Raw genomic sequence first — 13,881 nt, forward strand, 5'->3', positions numbered from 1 at the left:
TATGTCATTAGTATAAATTTAAAGTCAGAAAGTAGAACCGTTTCAATTTTATTTTTGAAACTTACCTTAACGATTTTTTTATACGCAATAGTTAGGCAGACTGGCAAGGAGGACCACCTGGTGATAAGTGGTCATCACCGCCCATAGACATTTGCGCTGTAAGAAATATCAACCATTCCTAACATCACACCAATGCGCCACTAACCTTGGGAGCTAAGATGTTACGTCCCTTGAACCTGGAGTTACACTGGCTCCCTCTCTTCTCAAATCGGACACAACAATATGTATTTAATACGTATTTGGTATTAGAATACCGCATAAGTACTGGCGGTACTCAGATGGGCTTGCCCAAAGCCCTACCATCAAGTGAAGTAAAGTAGAAATTTTGGGATAAAGATGATTGAAGAAACACAAATATTTTGCCAAATGCGTAGAAATGAAATATTGATACGACTACAGACATGATTTGATGAAAAATATTATGGTATAAATTTAAGCTCGAATATAATTGAAATCTTTATCCCAAAAAAATTTAATCACACTTACTTATTGTCTGTTAAAAAATCTTGCACCAGTTCTTTTACCAGCAATTCTTATTAACAATGTTGTTATTAATGTATGTATTAAAAACAGCCTGGAAGCGACCTTTTATTTCCTAAAGTATGCTATCATCTAAAAAATATTTTATATTGACTGTAAATTTTTTGAGCATTTTTTGGGATCCTATTATAAAATCCAATTAAATTAAAATGAAAATACATCCCATTATTGAGAAGCAACAGTCAATATTCCAATTTTCTTAAACGGGAATGCAGTTCGCATTTAAGTTTGCTTACTCTGTTCGTTGCAGTTTAGCATCTATAGATCCCGAGAATTTTTCTAGTATCAATAATGTCTAACATTTTTATTGACAGTCGTTTGATTGGCGTAACACCATATTAAAATTCAAAGAAGTATCGATCGTCAGCAAATAATATTATATTCTGCGTGTCATTTAAAATATAAGGAAGATCATTTATATACAGGAGGAATAGAAATGGACAATAATCCTCGTGGAACACCCGTACTTACCGGAGTCTCGGGAGATATTAGTCCTTAACATTTGAAACGCCTTTTTGTAGCAATATAGGTACTATGTTTGATATTTTTTTAATTTCTAAGTGATGTACCGATAAGACGCCTTTGAAGTAAAAACTTCTTAAATTTTATTTATTTAAAATGATAGATTTTATTTATATTACTAGCTGGTGCCCGCAACTCCGTTCGCGTAACTGTAAGCCTCAAAAGTAGGGGTATTATATTGTTGACATATTTGTGTATCTTTGCGTCGTTCGTGGCATCGTAGTTCCCAAATGGATGGACAGATTGTTATTTTTTGTTGATAGATGATTTATTTGAGTGCTTTTTCATAGATAATTACCAAACCATAAACAACCGAACGTTTTAAATTCATAATTTAATCTTGTAATATTAAATAGTTATGATGTATTTGTCTAACTGCGTATTTGTCTAACTCTAAACTTTTACCTATTTATATACCTACTTATATTTATAGTATATTTATTTTCAAATGCAAAGGGATAATGTAACACCACTCTTTAAAAAGGTTTTAACCGTTTTCGAGTAATTCCAAAAATATTTTTGGAATTACTCGAAAATACGTGCAGTAATGTCGTGCCAATCACTTGATGTTTCTGCACTGTCAGGGAAACAGTATATGAACAATATATATCCATTTTGGATTACATGTAAATGTAATGAGTAGGTCTGGCCGACCATAATGACGAACATAATACTTCATTGCATCTATCGAACCGTTGCGTTGGTAGTTTTTAATTTGATAAATAATCAATAAGTGAGTGTATTGAATAAATTAATTTGATTTGATTTAATATATATCAAGAAAAAAAACATTAGTTATTTGTATTTAAATAGCTTATTATAATATCAAAAATGTTACTATTTAAATCTGCTTATTTTTTAACTAACTTACCAGAGGCATCGATGACTGTGTCAAAAACAAATCTATTTAATCTAAATTTAATTTGTTTAAGTGATGGAAGTACCCCTACATTGTTACTGACAACTACACCCAACTGTAAGACAAAAAATTATAAAATAAATAATAATGTGTGAACCAAGTATATATAGATATAGCATATAAAACAAACACATATGAGATACAATGTAAACTTTACTTTGATTGTAATATAACAACAGATCTTCTCTCTTCTCAGTACCACGTCTATACCAGTGATCGCTTCACCAACTTGTCCTTCATTTTGGTTAACTGCAGCAGCTTGTTTGTACTTATAATTAAAATTCGTCATTTTATGTAACCCCAAAACCTAAAAGTTTATTTGGAATCCAAAGTCGTCTGTGCAGATATCACATGGACTCCAAAAATAGAACTACATATTCATAAAAAAGAAATTCAATAGATGATCAATTAAATATTAATTTAATATTCTATTTTAGATATTTAAAATCACGCAGTCAACAAACAACCTTATATCTAACATCTTGATAGCTACAATCAAACGGAAAGATTACAAATTTAATGTTGTTGTTTGATTTCATTCAATCCTCTTCAAATTGGCTCAGTGAAAATAAAAATTAACGGTAAGACAGAACACACTAGATACTAGTATAGGATTTCGGTGAAATACTACAACTACTACTATTGCATAGGATAACTTTGTATTTAAGTAATTTTAGAAAAAAAACATGTTAAATAACAGATATTATTAAATAGAGACAATATAACGACATTATTAATAATAAGACCACGTAACATTAATTAAAAACTGGAACTAGGAAATGAAAAGTTAAAGAAAATAAAAGTTTGTTGTGAAAAATAAAAATTTTTGGCAATAAATAATATGCGTATATTGTTATATCTTCTCCAGAAAAAAAAACGACGAGTACAAGCGAGTTGTAACTAATAAAGGTGGTATAGGAAATATAATAAACAAATATCAGATTTCAATAAATTTTATATTTCATAAAAAAATCACCAATTTTAAATACTGAATACTATAAAAATCCTAGCAAAATAAATTAAAAATAGTTTTCCATTTTATTGTTACAAACCATAATAATCGACAAATGCAGGGAGAAATGATTCGTCGCTAAAGTCGTAAACTTTAGCATCTTCATTGAATTCATTGATCTCGTAAATTTCATTTTCAGTGAGATTGAAATCTAATATGTCAATATTTACCTTAATTCGTTCCGCGTTTGTTGATCTTGGGAATGGTATTGTTTCACGGTCAATCTGAAAAAGAAAATGTAAATTATCAATTAAAAAATATATATATTACAAGCTTTTATTAATTATAATAATTGATCTATGTATTATATATTTTATTGGCTTGATTTAGCAATGTGCTGCAATAAGACACTTTCTTCTCATAAAGGTAGTATAAGTAGCCCAGCACGGGTACCATTAATTGCTATAATTTTTAATTTGTCATCAGCATCGAGTGTTTCCGAAATTTCATCTAAATCTTATGGGAAGAGATTTTAAATTGATCATTCAGATTACATACTCACAACATACTCACACCCAACCTTACAAACCCAAACATCAAACAAAGTAAAACTAAATTAAAAGTGTTAGATCTCATTAAAGTTCTATTACGAACATATAAAATTTAGTCAAATTTTACTATTTCAAGGCACAGATAACTAAACTGATATTTTATAAGCTGTCACTGTCAAAGGTGAGAACGCGTCGAAAAAAATATTTTGGCCAACAAATTGACTAGCGACAAACAGCTGTCACGCACACCAATATAGATAAATAATTGCCAGGCTTGTTTTAGTTCCTGGGTAGAGCAACACTCTATTTAAATATAAAAATCATCTCAGCTATAAACATTGATTTATGTGATGTTGTTACGTCTAAGTACACAATTTAAAAAAAAAACTATATTTTCCTTATCCACAGTTACAGTATAAATAAAACATGTCATTTACAAATGTACGTACCAAGTATCGCAGAATAATTTGACTTGTAGTTTTTCCATACATTTGTGCCATTCTCTTAAATACTGGATTTTCGAAAGTTATACTCGTTGTATAATTTAAATATGGTCGTGGAACCAAGAAGCCAAATGGTGCGTAAGACATTACGGTTATATTCAAGCTTTGAAAATAAGCTACGAGATCTAAATCTACGTAATTAGGATTTACCTGAAATCTTTAGTATCATTAATATTTGAATAGTTCCTAATTAGATTTCAATAAATATATCAATATCTAAATAAGAACATTTTTTATATATTATTATTGATTATTGTTGTACATATCTGAAATGTAATTATACAATTCTTACCTCTATTTCATTGAAAGTTGGTACTATTTTGGAATGAACCAAAATTCTGTTTATTTCAGAACTGTTAAAATTAGATACGCCGATCGATCTAGCTAAATTTAACTTCTTAATATCGTCCATGCCTTTCCATACATTTAAGTAATCATGTTCTTGAAGATTTAACTTAAAAAAAGATCAAAAAATATTATAAGTTCCACGCAAAAACAATTTTTAAAGCTGCTTAAAAATTATTTATGTATAAGCTTTTATCACCGCTGGTTTTATGATTTCTTCTTCATATGTCTATTAAAATATATTTATAATTATAATCTTTTTAAATATGTAAGTTTGGCTATTTATAAGAATAGGGATGTTAAACATCTGAACATCAATCCTCGCTTAACGTTATTCATAACAATATTCCATGGAAGATAATCCTCAAATAAAAATAAATAACAACCAATTGAACGAACTTCTTAATAACTATGATGTTTTATAATTTAAAATGTGATTATACATTACTTAATTTCCCAAACGTGCCATAAGCCACTATTGGTATCCTGTTACCATCATTCCATAGTTTAGTATTCGGCAGCGCATCAGCAGTTGTAGTTACCTATTAAATTCATCATCTTACATACTGCCTACTAAAATCTGCAGTCTAATATTTAATGTCGAAATCTAAAATTTTATTTGCACTTCACACTTAAATATCTTTATAAATATTAGACCAATTATGTCTTAACCCGTTGAACTCCATTAGATTTTATTTTACAGAAAAAACCAATTGCACTGTAGTGTACAGCACAGCAGTATATTGCACAATTTGTGGAATTCTGAATACAAAAATAAAATATGTATGTATAGAATATACATTAAATTGAACAGCTCAAACAATGAAAGATACCTAAAATAATGCAGACAGTAAATATCTTATATCTATTGTTATGATAGGTATAATCAAACGAGTGATTACAAAAATAATCTTTTTTTTATTTGGTAACATTATAGATAAGACTTAATACGGACCGTTGGTGGTAAAACATTAGGAAAGGCTGGGATAAATATTATTACTAATGTTCCGAATAAGACAAAGAATAAAACACGTTTAAATAAAAAATAATAAATAATTTAATTCGAAAGGTTACAATTACGAATAAGTAGTAGAGACAAAACAACAAAAAGGCTATATAATGTAGTATAAAAATCAGGACCAAGAGGCTTCCTCAAAGTATCGATAACTCAAACGTTGTATATGATTAATATCTGACTTGGGTAACATACAAAGTGATACGTGTTTAAAGGTGTAAACAACATGTATGAATGGATATGTGCGATTATATATATATATGTAATATTTATGTATGTATGTTTATTTATTATATTAATTATATATTATATAATTTAGTTTTAGTTGTAGGATGTAATATAAGGTTCCCTACACCAATATCTAACCGAGATCCTGATTTCCGATCGTTTGATTCCAGATCCCCTTAAATTTACTTTTAGCGAATAAAATTTCATCAGGCATCATCATGTTACTAAACTTAATTTAAAAAAGGTCTAGCCATATGATCAAATAACTTACCCTCCAACCAGTAAGTAATTCGGAAGCAGTTATTCAGCTACCAGAGCTCTAAGACTCGAGTGACTTGAGTAATTTCAGATATTTTCTTCGGAATTCAATGAAAAAAGAAGCATTTTGCTTCCATTGAGGATGTTTTTTAGAAGAAAAACAATTTTAGATAATGTAGATAGATACATTTTGCTTTTAAATTTTTCTATTTTTGTGGACAAAACCTTATTTAAATAAATATGATAGTGCAAATAAATTTAGTACTTTCGTAACACATATGTTGTGCTGCGGAGCTAAGGCTACCTAGTAAGGAAAACAAGGTTTCGTCATTATTTACTGATAGCTTAAATTGTGTTGTCTTACGATAGATAAATAAAGTAAACACGACGCTTTAATTTGTTATACAAAAAAAAATGAACTTAAAATAAAGCCCGTGGAACACTCGTTTTTAATAAGGCTTTTCAAATTCGCATCACGCGATGTTTACTTTAGTATTAAGTATTAAAACTTATATTGTGGTCCACGGTGGTACTCCAGAGAAGGCAAAAGGAAGCGAGGTAGACCGCAGAAAAGGTGGGATGACGACATCAGACAGGTGGCAGGTATGTGGAACAGAGTGGCTCAATAAAGGGATGAATGGAAAAGGTTGGAGGGGGCCTTCGCCGACTGGCAAACGTATCTACAGATAACCAAGAAACAGATATTAGTTTAAATACTTTATTTAGTTAAGAGTTATTTGTAGTGTTAGTTTTTAAGTTTAAATTTATTGTAACCTATTAAGAGATCTGAATAAACGGCTATTATTATTATCTATAAACAATGGTTTCGTGGTTAATTATATAGTCTTTACATACTGATGTCTACTACTTACATATATTTATAAGATATGTCATTTTTTGAATCAATAATCAAATTATACATTTCACGCTCGTGCTTTGCGTCCTTACGGAATACATGTATTGAAGTTTGTTCTTATTCTTTTTAATTTATATAAATTAATATAATATAATATAAATTAATAAAATATAAGTCAAATAAGATGAGAGAAAGAAACTAAATTGTTTAGTCTTTGGCTATATAAAACGGCAATTTTTAGAGTTAAAAATAATTTACACAAACAAAATATTTCCGTACCCGATTGGATATTCCGTTTGAAGCATTCTAAAGAACACGCTGAAGTTTCTTAAGTATTATAGGTTTTGATAACCTACGTTGCCTATAGACTAATTTGCATATTTGTAATTTCAAAAATGACGAAGTTCTCTACATAACTTTAACCTAATCTAATTTTCTTGTATTTGATGAAAGTAAAAAAAAAAGAAGAATGAAGTCTTTATTGCATACAAAATACATAACGCTACGTTATCCAAGGAATATTGGGCGTGGCTAAAATATTGGAACGTTGGAGGTCATTAGGTGCTGTAAGCGTCCTAAAGATTTAGAGGGTACACGACGAACGTAGTAAGATCCTTAGTAAAAATCCAAAGTTTTATAATATCATTTTTAAGTTGGCGTTTCATATATCAATCGAAAATTATGTTATATACAAAATGTGAAGGTTCGAGCTTATTTCACCGCGCTGCTCCAATGCGGGTTAGTGGATACAAATGGCAGAATTTCATTGAAATAGACACATGCAGGTTTCCTCACAATGTTCTCCTTCACCGATGAGATGAATTAGAAACTCAAATTTAAGCACATGAAAATTCAGTGGGTTTGAACCCGCAATCATCGGTTAAGTTCACGTTCCAGCCTCTGGGCCATATCGTTTTCTCTACTCCTCAAAAGGGCCCAACAGTGGACATTACAGGCTGTTACTTTATATACAAAATAGAAGACAGAAAGAATGAACCAAGTCTCAAAATGAAATAGCAAGTTACAGTTATCAAGAAGATATACAATTATTATAAATTACTATAAATAGCTTCATAGATATGAAATAATGAATTATCTTAATTCGATCGTAATTTATTGCTAGTAAAATATTAGATGCGATTCGAAAGATACGGAGGAAAGATGAGGCTCAAATGTATGATACCTTGTCACAACTATAATAAAAAAAAAAAAATTGGTAAAAAATGGGTACAAAGTTATTGCTTTTACGTATTAAAATATACTCGTAGATGTTCTTGATGGGTGAACAAAAACTATCGTATGTTTTTTTAAATGTTATATGAAAGCAGACTGGCACTGGACTGGCAAAAAGTAATGACCTGATAGTAAGTGGTCACCACCGCCCATAGATGAAAGTATTGTAAGAAATATTAATCATTCCTCATATCGCAAATACCCCACTAAACTGAGGAACTAAGATGTGCTATTCCTTGTGCCTGTATAATTGGCTCAAGCAGCTTTCAAATTTGAATAAAACAATACAAAATATTGCTATTTGGTACTAGAATATAATTATGACGAGTGGTTGCTATCCACTCAGAGAAGCTACCAGAAAGTCCTACCACCAAGTAAATGAACACTTTTAAATTTCACTGGAAATGGTCAGTTTTATATTAGTTAACTCAACTAACTTTCTATAAATACCTATAAAGTCGCAGGAGCCACTAGGAAATAACGACTTAGTAAATTTTTCCCCAGCAAGATAGTTCACAATGATACATACGGCTTGTAATTTAAAAGAATAAAAAAATATTTTTATATAAAAATTAATATTAATATTCGTTGAAACGCTTAAAAAAAAACAAAAATATAAGATTAATTCCTCCAGCATACTTCAACCCTTGTCTAAGACAAGTACATACCTATTTCTTCTTAAAATGTAGATATTTGCTCCGGAAATGATCATTTTTATCAATTTTTCATTAATACAAAAATATATATACGTACAAATATAATATTGTGAGGAGTTTTCATGCATCGTCATTAACAATCCGACGAAAACGAATTCCGACGAAACGTGACATTTGCTTGTCATCGGTGGCACGGTACGGACGATGGTGATAATCAGCGTTAGTCGTGATAAAGGTCACGTAAGCCATTTTGATTTTACTTGATTTTAATTTTTATTATTGAAGTTTGCAGTACTTCTTCGTGATATTATTTTGTGTGTTACCTCGCTTCTGGTTGCTAGACTATTATATATAAAATAAAATACGTACATATTTAAAATTTTGTCTTCTTACTGCCTATCAAAGTGTCATATAGGAGACCCGAGACAGTTAACCTCTTCATAGAATAAAAAACTAACGGAAATTTATAAGAACTGCTGGCCAAATATTAAGGTCATATTCTAACATCATAACTAGATATAACATTCTGTCCCTTAATGTCTCCCACTTAACCAGTGATATGATACTAGCAAAACCACCATATCATTATATATATATAAGCAGCCAGGCAAACGTTATCCTGTCCATGTATATAATGTTATGTATAATAATTGTCGTGTTCAAAAACATTTGCCATGAAAAATACATGTATTTCCAGTCAAATAGTATTAAAGTCAATTAATCTCAAACATATTTACCGAGATATATGTTTATATATAAGACCCACCCCGGCTTCTCCGAATAGAATTTGTTTCTAGGGCGGGTTTGAAGTTTAATTTCAAACACTAACAGTTTAAAGATGTATTATCGAATCTGCAGTAGACGGGTATATCTATTTATTTTTTAAAGTTAATTTTATATCAAAACTTTTAATAAACTTAATATGTAATTTGATTAGTGCTGCGTTGCCACATGTGCGTATCCAATATTATGGTTAACGTACTAAGTTGAATAGCAGTTCACACACCACTACTGAAACGTCAAAACTTGACCGCAAATGTCTTCACAACGACATCGGAAATTGTTTGTTTTCTTTTTTTTTTCATGAATTGAATGAAAATTTTCCTTTGTTGTCATTAATTGACTACGATACGTATACTTTTTTAACATTTTAAAGTAGTTGATTTTGTTAACTTCCGGTGTAAACAATACGCAGTTAAATGAAGCTATAATTCTTAAGTATTTCTATGAAATCATCGGCAAAATGCCTTTTTCTTTTTTTAAATCGCACTTAATTTTTTTAAATTTACATTTAATGCACCGTGATCCTCTTTATCATATAAATATTTAATTTTTAAGGAAAATAAGACGAGTTTACATATTTTAATTCTTAATTTGTTGCTTTTTCAAGGACAGAGTGAATCAGTGTAACTACAGATACAAGGGCTATAATAACTTAGTACCCAAGGTTTGTGGCGTATAGGAGATGTAAGAAACGAATAAAATTTCGTACTGCGCCAATATTTATTAGGGGCAATGACCCCTTACGATAAAGTGGAAAATTTCACCGTTCTCCTGCATATTCCATAAAAAAAGGTATTTTATTTATTTATTAAGATTATACAGATTAGCGTTAAATGTATTTTAATATAATAAAAACGTAAAATCGCTTCACATCCCCCATATCAATGAGTATTCCACTCGAAGTTCCGTCTCACACCTGTTACCCAGTTCTTTGTAAACTAACGTTTTTTATACGAACAGTAAACTTTATGTTTTAACTTATTCGAAATCGATAATTTTTAGAATCGTGAGAACTCTTTGTTAGTTGGAAAGTTCAAACATATTTATTTGAGGATAAGTTTAATTCATTGAACGATGTTGTCGATGAATGTTCTGAACTGATCAAAATATGGAAAGATTGTCACTTTGAGGGATAGAGGCGAAATCTATATGAATATTATAAATGCAAAAGTAATTCTGTCTATTTGTTACTCTTCCAAGGCACTTTTTGTACCTAATACCCGACGACAAACCTCGAAAAGACGAGCGAAGCTGCGGGCGACAACTAGTATGTATTACCTAGATTGACGAGTTCTAATCGGGCATGCAGCACTGAATATATATATCCTTTTTCTGAAATAATTAATTTACGTTTATAGTTTGTTGCATTATGTAACATATAACTTTGCTTAATTCATTGCTCATTGACTTTTCGTCATTAACATCATTAACTTGATCGTTAAGTTTTATATCATGAAGCTGGCAAGCAATCTTATTCTACATTCTTCTAAGTGTCAAATCTCAAAATTAATTAAAATCAGTGAACAAAATTCTGCTTATTATTTTTGGTGTTCCAGTAATGATGATTAATCAAATGGACTCAACTAATACCACGAGCGAATGAACTAGTAGAGCATATTTTTACTTTATTTTGCGGTACCCCAGATGTCTGCGTCAGAAATTTTATTATTTTCAGAATCACATTGCCTCAGAGACAAATATGAACAAATATATATTTTTTTCGAAGTGCTGTAGTCAAAGCAGCGGCTGGCAAACCAAAATTTATCTTTTGTCTTTCACAATGTGAATATTCGAATAATTCAGGTGTATACTTCCTATGCATTTTATTAAATTACATAAAATCTTATATTAAATCTTATTGAGCTCGTCTTCTGTGACTTTGGTCGCTTGGTAGGAAACTGAGCTTCAGCGTCAGGGGCTTTCAAGTAGAAAGTACAAAAAAATTACATTACAGACAGTATTTATATAATATATATTATTATATATATTAGTTTAAATACAAAACATATTGTTGTAGTAACAATAAATATGATTCAAATACAAAAAAATCGTGCATTATTCATAAACTAATTTAGAATTTAATTGCAGACTAGCAAATGTTCCATCTGGTTGTCAAGTTGTCAGCATCACCCATCGACATTGATACCGTAAGAAAACCAAACCAAATCATCAAACCAAACCATCTGCTACGTTGTGCATGTACGACCAACGTTTAGGAACTAATATGTTATGTCCCTTAGCCTGGAGTTACTTTGGCTCCCCTACACATCAAGCCATACTAAGTACTTTTCTTTGGCGGTAGAATATGCGATGAGTGAGCAGTGTACTCAGATGGGCTTGCACATGGCCCTACTGTCAAATAAAACTAATGACGATACACTTACGAAACACGAAAGCATTGCTAAGGACTTCGCATTGTGAAGGATGGAAAAAAATTGACTTTTTGGTGAAGCCACGATGATTTTTGGTGTATAAAATGTAATAACGTTCAATAAAAGGAGTCCCTATAGATATTGTTAAGGAGATGTATTCGATTTATTATATACTGAAAAACATTATATGATAGCTAGAGGGCATTGACTCATGGCTATTAACAAAATCGTATGCTTCCATCATTTATGTTTCCAAGAATCCTGATGTTTGTTGTCCTCTTTCATTTTACATTATTCCAGAACATTCAACTTTTCCTGAACTCAGTTCGTTGCTCTTCGTTTAATAGTGTTCGATTCTTACGTCGATTTATCCATAAAATAATAAACGGCAATTTTGCACAAATTGTCTGGAAGATAAAACCTATTTAAGTAACGATGATAATATTAAAATAAGTTAAATAAAAGATAAGTTAATATAAGAGTTTCCTTAGGTAAAAGAGTTTTTTATATTTTCAGTGAATCGATCACTTTAGTTCAAACTCATTAAATGTCATAAACAATATGGGATAAGTTGTGACATACTTCAAAAGTTTTCAGAAGGTGTATATATTTTTGGATTAGAACTAAACCAATTTTGTCCATTTCTGCATTCTTAATTACGTCAATAATTAAAAACAGCTTAGGTGTACCAAAGGTTAAAACACTTGAATGTCAACCCAAGATAGCGGTTTCACCCTCAAACAATCAGATTTATCTTATGTTTAATTTGGTTTAATACTTTGTCTCATGCTCAGATATATAGGAGAAAATCGTGAGAAAACGTGCATACATAATTATGTCTGACAAAAGGAGAGGAAAATTATATACAGGCGTTTACTATAAAAATGTACCTAAATAATTATATTCCATGATTAGAATGAAGTTGTTTACATGGGTAAGAAATATAGGAGGATATTATTCTGTCTTAAAACCGACTTCAGAGAGTAGATCAAATATGTTTAAAAATATACTCTCCGTTTTTAATTCATTTTTTTGATGTAATAGGTAGGCCGATCGGCAAATGGGCCACCTGCAGTTAAGTGGTCACCACCGCCCATAGACATTGGCAACCATCTTACTTCGCCAATGCGCCACCAACCCAATGGAAACTAAGATGTTATGTCCCTAGTGCATGTAGTTACGCTGGCTCGCTCACCCTTCAAACCGAAACACATCAATACCAAGTATTTATGTTTAGCAGCAGCATATCTGATGAGTGGCTGGTACCTACCTAGACGGACTTGCACAAAGTCCTACCACCAAGTAATTATTATTCAAGTCTTTTTTATTGACTGATTGTAATAAAGTTTTAGAATATAATTATTCACAAAATGTAATGTTAAAGGTTCAAACGATGTAATTAATTTAAACCTATTCTAAAATGTTTACGCAGTCAGTCAATAAGGTGAGATAACAAAAAATGCTGTGGATATTTACAAGTTATTTAGATACACTATCGCAATAATACATACATACATACAACCTGATACAATAGGTTATATTTTTTACACGAAAAATACTTATGTTTGAAATAAAATATTACTGTTATGAATATCTTGAAAGATTTTCGCAATCTCTTTTAACATCAACCCATTCTTTCTGAAAGGGGCTCTCAAGAGCAGTGAACAAAAATGTTACTCGTATCACGAGACAGGAGTGATAAGACAAGTTAAAGCAACTATTTTTAAATAAAAAAATTTAGAATATCGACTCCTTTTTGTTTTTTATAAAAAAATACCTTTCCTGAAAACAAGCTAATTTAAATCAACAGGCGTTGGGCTGAATTGTGTTGTTTTTATCAATAAGCGAAATGATTTATTTGAAAACGGAGAGACAGAAAACGGTCATATTTACATTTGTCGCATTAGACAAACCAAGGATCATTAATTTCCTCATAGCATTGTGATACGAAAGTCTTCCGATAGTGAAATTCAATACTTCAGAGTAAAAACTTATATCAGTCAAATACGTATTTTACCATTATCAGGTTCGATAATAGCAAGCCCGTCGCTGGTGGCATAATTTTTTTTACTATACAATGAAGAGAGC

General features: G+C 30.6%; 1 protein-coding gene and 1 long non-coding RNA gene across 2 annotated transcripts in view; one reads left to right on the plus strand and one right to left on the minus strand.

Moving 5' to 3' along the window:
• The window catches only part of LOC113401904 (UDP-glycosyltransferase UGT5-like), a 160,375-nt gene that overhangs the window by 42,259 nt on the left and 104,235 nt on the right, over window positions 1–13,881 (plus strand). The window lies entirely within an intron of this gene.
• On the minus strand, window positions 3,040–4,497 carry LOC113401905 (uncharacterized). Its single transcript, XR_010309527.1, has 3 exons — window positions 4,340–4,497; window positions 3,994–4,197; window positions 3,040–3,277 (listed from the first exon to the last, which is right to left on the minus strand). It is a non-coding gene; the product is annotated as an uncharacterized LOC113401905 (long non-coding RNA).

This window comes from Vanessa tameamea, chromosome 23 (assembly GCF_037043105.1).
Source record: "Vanessa tameamea isolate UH-Manoa-2023 chromosome 23, ilVanTame1 primary haplotype, whole genome shotgun sequence".
Lineage (NCBI taxonomy): Eukaryota > Metazoa > Arthropoda > Insecta > Lepidoptera > Nymphalidae > Vanessa > Vanessa tameamea.